Here is a 5865-nt window from a genome sequence, read left to right on the forward strand (position 1 = left end):
ATCAAATCACTACTTACTAAAAGTTATCTGACCCATTTTCAGTTTTTTCCTATGTTTCATTTTTTCTCTTTTTTCTACTCGACATGATGAGTTACCAAACAATGAAATCACAGTTTCCAAACAATAAAATTACAGTTTAGTGACAATCAATTGCAAATCCTATCTTTCCTAGCGCATTATCCGAAAAAAATAAACTTTCCTAGCGCATTGATCCTAACAACCAAATCTCTCTACTAAGGCAGAGGAAAAAAATTATATGAGACCAGGTCTCACGGTTAGCAGGTGAGACCCGCCCTGATGGATGACACGTGGCATTCACAAATCACAAAGCATCTCAATCTCTCCCCCCTGGATGGGGGTGGGGGATGCTTTGTGATTTGTGAATGTCACGTGTCATCCATCAGAATGGGTTTCGCGTGAGACGTGGTCTCATAGAATTCTTTTCCTAAGGCAGACCTCTCCTTCCCTCAGGATAGTAGAACAAGATCCACATCGGCTTTCGAAGTACCGACCATGCATCCGTCAGCCTCTCGCCGTCACGCCGCCAAGCATCGTCGCTACCTGTGCTGCCCCACGGAACCAGAACGATCGAGGGTTTCAAGCAGAAACTGCAGATTCTATTCAATTGTTCTGTTGTTGCCAACTACCTCGATCCAGTGTGTTGGTCCATGAGGTGACTCTGGTGGCTGCGCCATAACCCGGCTGGAGACGGCAGCGGCGACACGTTCTTCTCTCCTCCTGTCGGCGCAAGCAGTTCGTCCCCATAGTCGGACCAGATCAAATGCTTCTTGCAACATCAATATCTTGCAATCCTCCCAACGGCAGTGGTAGCGGATTGACCTGGTCTCAACGGCAGCAACATCACAACGACCCAGTATGCTCTTCCACCTCTCCCTCTCTTTAATTTTTTACTAGGATTCTTATTATTCTGTGTGTCTGCATCTGCGTGCCATTTAGGATTCTTGTCTATCTAGATCTTGGTATATAACTGCAGCAACTCATAAGTCTGGGAGGCCAAGAAAGAAGACATAGGTACAGAAGAAGAGACTTTATTATAAATATTTTCTAAGACCAGCTGCAGTCTGAATGAGACTATTGAGGGCCTTATTCTGCACCGCCACTTCACTAGGGAATACACTTTAGTATCATAGCCACCAAGGTAAATGGTCAAGTCTTGTGTTCTCATTGACCTGACTATTCAATCAGAGAGTGTTTTGTTGGCGATTTATAGCGAACCAAAAGAAAGAAGACAACAAATATGTGTTGGGTTATCTTGTTAACCTCACCATACAATTCCTTGTGGGTGGTCTTCGTTAAATTGAAAAGACTTTGGTAGTTAATTCATGCCATTGGTGGTGATGGCAGTCCAACGAAGTGCAATATGTACAAGTACAATTGAGCCAAAAAGGAAACTGGATGCCATCTGTATTAAAGCTAGATGTCTCATACTGTATATAAAACCGCCTCGGTGTTTTCTTCCTTGATTCGATTTTTTCTTTCTCTACTTCATTGATAAAATAAAGAGATAGATTTCACCCTTCTTTTATTGCCATTTTCACTCTGTTTTTTTACCGTGAAGTTGGCCGGGCATGTAAATATGAATCGCCACATAAAAAGATCAGCGGCATCTCATATTCTCGTTTAAGTGATGTACGTGTTCCAGACTATTTTTCAAGTTTCAGGTCAGAGTCTCTACTCTAAACCATAGTCACCGTGGATATGTAAGAGTGTGCAAGATTTTTGCGAGTGTTTTTTTTTATATCACACAAATTGGTGGGTAAATGAAATATATAACACTGGTTCTATAATCCTTTTTTATGATTCTCTTTCGTTTCTTTTATTAAATATTTTATTATTATTCTGTGTACATATTTTAATAGGATGCCAAACATCCCAGAGTTTATCTATATTGTGTATTCCGCCGGATCTCCAAGAAATTGTGACATGTGTGCAGAACATAGATGCTTCGATTTTATCATATACACAATATGTTATACCTATTACTGATCCTTCCTTGACAAAAATATTTGAGGTATAATATAGTTTCCTATTACTGATTCGACGGCGCGGAGCAGTGGCAGCGGTAACATCTGTTGACCGATTTGGAGGGGAGCAGAATAACAGTGAGCAGCAAAGTGTGGACTGGTTCAACATCAGCCAACATAATCGCCCCAACATCAGCCAGACCGACTGGTTTGAGCTCCTTCCATGCCTCCCTAACTATCTTGTGAGTTGATCTGTGATCGGAAAAAAAGTCCTAAAGGTTTAGAAGGACATGAGAGATTTTATTTTTCAGGTTTTAAATGCTAATACACGTTTCTAACTTATATAGTGCAAGCAGTTGAGTTGGCTTGAACTTTCCTGTACAACTGAAGGTCCTTCTCGAGCGTGTGCAGCTTGATGTAACATCATGCAGTTTGCGATGGGGAATCAGTGTTTAGTAGGAACAACTTAGTGCATATGTATTTTGTGTGTACTGACCTGATGCAAATATATTCATGTGTAATGCCAGACAAGGTACAAAGGTAATGTAGATTCTGTGTAATGATTCGATTTTCACACTAAGTTTGTAATGACAAGTTATGTATGTAAAGTGTACATTATCATACCAATATTGGTTTTCATATGATATTTTCCCCATTATCAATTACTCGAGGATGCGACTGAGTACAATACATGATGGTGACTTGGTCAAAATCCATTGCATCTTTTTTTGTCATCAGCGACCAAAACTATTACAATTACGGTTACCTGCTTAAAATTCAAAATGGATGTGGTGGTGGGACAGGGATCTCATACTGCAGTGGGCCCACATGTCAATGGCCCAACTACATCCTGCAGTACGTCAGGGGAGTTGCTTCCATGGTGGTGGAGGTTGGGGTGAGGGGGGGGGGGGGGGGGGGGGGGGGGGGGGCACTAGTAGAAAACAGGGCTATGGTCAGGCCGGCTCAGCCCATTAGTCCCGGTTCAGTCTAGAACCGGGACTAATGTGAGCATTGGTCCCGGTTCGTGCGGCTAAGGCATTAGTCCCGGTTCACTCGGGCCCTTTAGTCCCGGTTTAAGACATGAACCGGGACTAAAGGGTGCGGTGACCTTTAGTCCCGGTTCGTGCCTCAAACCGGGACTAAAGATTAGACCTTTAGTCCCGGTTTGAGGCACGAACCGGGACTAATGGGGTTGAGACCTTTAGTCCCGGTTCGTGCCACGAACCGGTACTAAAGGTCCCATTTTCAAACTAGGGGGGGGGGGTCTGAGCCTGGTGTGGCATTGATAGGTTGAGAGACGTAGATGGTTGGTGGAATAAGAAAAGTAATGATTTAACGATAATAAGTTAACCCATGCTATTGACGTGCATACAATACTAAACATATATGGTTAACCATAATTGTTGTTAAATTTTAGAATATATATCTATCCTCCCTTTACAACGCACGGGCAATTTCCTCGTGAGGGTGAGGCATAGGGGGGTGCGCATTGCTGGCAGGAGCGAGTCTAAAACTTAATCGGTGACGGTGCATGGGGTACAGGGGAGGGGGTGGGGTGGGGGGGTTGGAGTTGTTCATCGGGGTGAGGCTTAGATGGATGGTGGGGCAGGGGGAGGCAGGAGGTTAGGTCTGGGTAGGCCATGGTTGAGGAGGAGGAACCGTCGCGAAACAAGAGGAAGATGAACAGGTGACAGCGTGCTTCTAATCGTTGGATATTGATTTGATGTAGTAACGCACGGGCACTTAACTAGTCAAAATTAAAAACCAAGATGGACGTGGGCAAGTATCTTTTTCTCTCCAATCTCTCACAAATCTCTCAAAATGAAAAAAATCTCCAACTTATCTCTCTCTCTCTCTCTCACGTCTCCATGCCTCTTCTATCTCACAGGATCAATCAAAATTAAAAACCAAGATGGACATGGATCTCCATCGATACGCTGCCGCTATGATGAACGCTTCCATCCTTGGGCATGTCGATAATGCTTGATCGCCATGGGATGATTCAGGTGCAACTAATCCCTCTCTGACACCATCATATTCTTTTTTTTGATGGCCTACTCCATGTTCCATAAGTTCACGTCAATTCCATGAATCCACACTACTGTGTTTTAGGTATCTCCCCTTTGAAATACATCGATGGAGGAGGCAGAGAGGACGTATTCTATTTTTATTATTACGTGGACTCCCAACTAATCATCGACGCTCAACCAGATCTAATACCTCCCGTAACAAGTACGTAGATAGGGCACCTGTTTCGATTCCGACCTATCTGCCTCTCCTGATGCGTCGACATCAGTAGAACTGACCGTCCCATCCTCAAGTCATTCCCTCTTCCGGCCCTTGCTGAAATTCTAGATCGATCATGCTCATAATCTTGCCACTGGTGATCTCTCCCGATACCGGCAACCATGAGGCGCATCTCCAAAGTGTTTTTTTTGCGGGCCACATCTCCAATGTTTGATGACGTACGCAGGTACATGGGGAGAAACTAACCTGCTTTTCTGATGCATAGTTGTTTGTAAGATGATGTTTGCCTAGCCTCTGCCTGCGATTCCAGCTACTATACGGGGACCCTCCATCGGGAGGCCAGGCTAGAGTAAAGTGTAGTCACACTAGGCTAAATGTCCCAGACTGCAGTTATTGTCCATCTCGCAATATCTATCGGCAAGGTCCTGAGTAATGATTACTTTTACTTCTATGTTGAAAATGCTGAAGCAAAATAAGTTTCAAAGATATCCATGTATGCTTCATTTTTCTTTTATGAAGCAGGGAGAGAGGGAGAGGAGAGGTGGAGACTAAATGGACCCTTACATGGCCCGTACAACATAGTTTATGGTGTTTCATTGTACCCTGAATTTTGGCTTACTCTGTAACTGTAGGAAATTAATGTAGTTATTCCTGCCAGCTTACAATGATGTATATTTGTCTCTGAATCCAGAAGGTACATATATGTATCTTATAACCTACTATTATAACTCCCTCCCTTTCATGTACAGAATCTGATAAGATTTTACCCAATCATTTTGACAAATTTGTTTTTTTGCATAAAAATTACCGTGCTAGAAGTCTTGATAAATTATTATGTTATATTTGTGCGTACTTATTCTATTGGATGGATTCTACATGAGTCCCCATGAGAGACTGAATTCTCCAGAATAGTCAATCCAGTCACTTGATAAATACAGCGCATCATAATACGATGTAAGTCAGGTAATGCCATGACGATGCTAATGCTATACATATTGGTAATCAATGCTATTTTTAACTGCTTTATATACTTGGTGTTTTAGCATCTCTTTTCTGTTAGAGTTTTAGTGTTAATTCATTTATCGAATAAATAAGGACTGTGTGTACAAATGGTTAACAAAATTTGGCAGCATTCTACTCAATACTAAAGAAGTTGCACCGTTTGCAACCTCGGTACAGATTCTTAAAATAGTTATGCACTTTGACAGGTTGAGTTTGATTATTGGTAGGAGCTTGGCCTTAAAATTTGTGCAGATTGTATATTGAAGTTTATCCTATTTTCTTATTGGAACATTACATTGGCGTTACAATTATTGTGCATGGTGATGTTGATCAATATAATTCTGACTATGCGCATTGTACTAAAACAATACTTGCACACTTAAGCAATACTCTCCATATTTGACATGGTAAGTAATACCAACTGTGCAATATTCGGCAGTTTATTATGTTCCTTCAAAAGGTGGTAATAACATTTTTTTTCTCTTACTGTTTTGCATTGTGAGAAACCTGTCAAAAGTTTTTAAAGAGAGACGATGGCATGTGGACATACCTGGGTTCTATAATAAGATGTAAAGTGGTTAAAGAGACCTGTATAAATATTTTGTGTATGTCCTCTGTTCCCATTTGTTTG

The 5865-nt window shown here is 41.9% G+C and overlaps 1 long non-coding RNA gene across 1 annotated transcript; it reads left to right on the forward strand.

Moving 5' to 3' along the window:
- The first annotated feature begins 790 nt into the window (after positions 1-790).
- LOC125539294 lies at positions 791-2553 on the forward strand. The gene is made up of 3 exons (XR_007296802.1): positions 791-874; positions 2044-2227; positions 2333-2553. It is a non-coding gene; the product is annotated as an uncharacterized LOC125539294 (long non-coding RNA).
- Positions 2554-5865: the final 3312 nt, after the last annotated feature.

The sequence above is a fragment of the Triticum urartu genome, chromosome 1, assembly GCF_003073215.2.
Source record: "Triticum urartu cultivar G1812 chromosome 1, Tu2.1, whole genome shotgun sequence".
In the NCBI taxonomy this organism is placed as follows: Eukaryota; Viridiplantae; Streptophyta; class Magnoliopsida; order Poales; family Poaceae; genus Triticum; species Triticum urartu.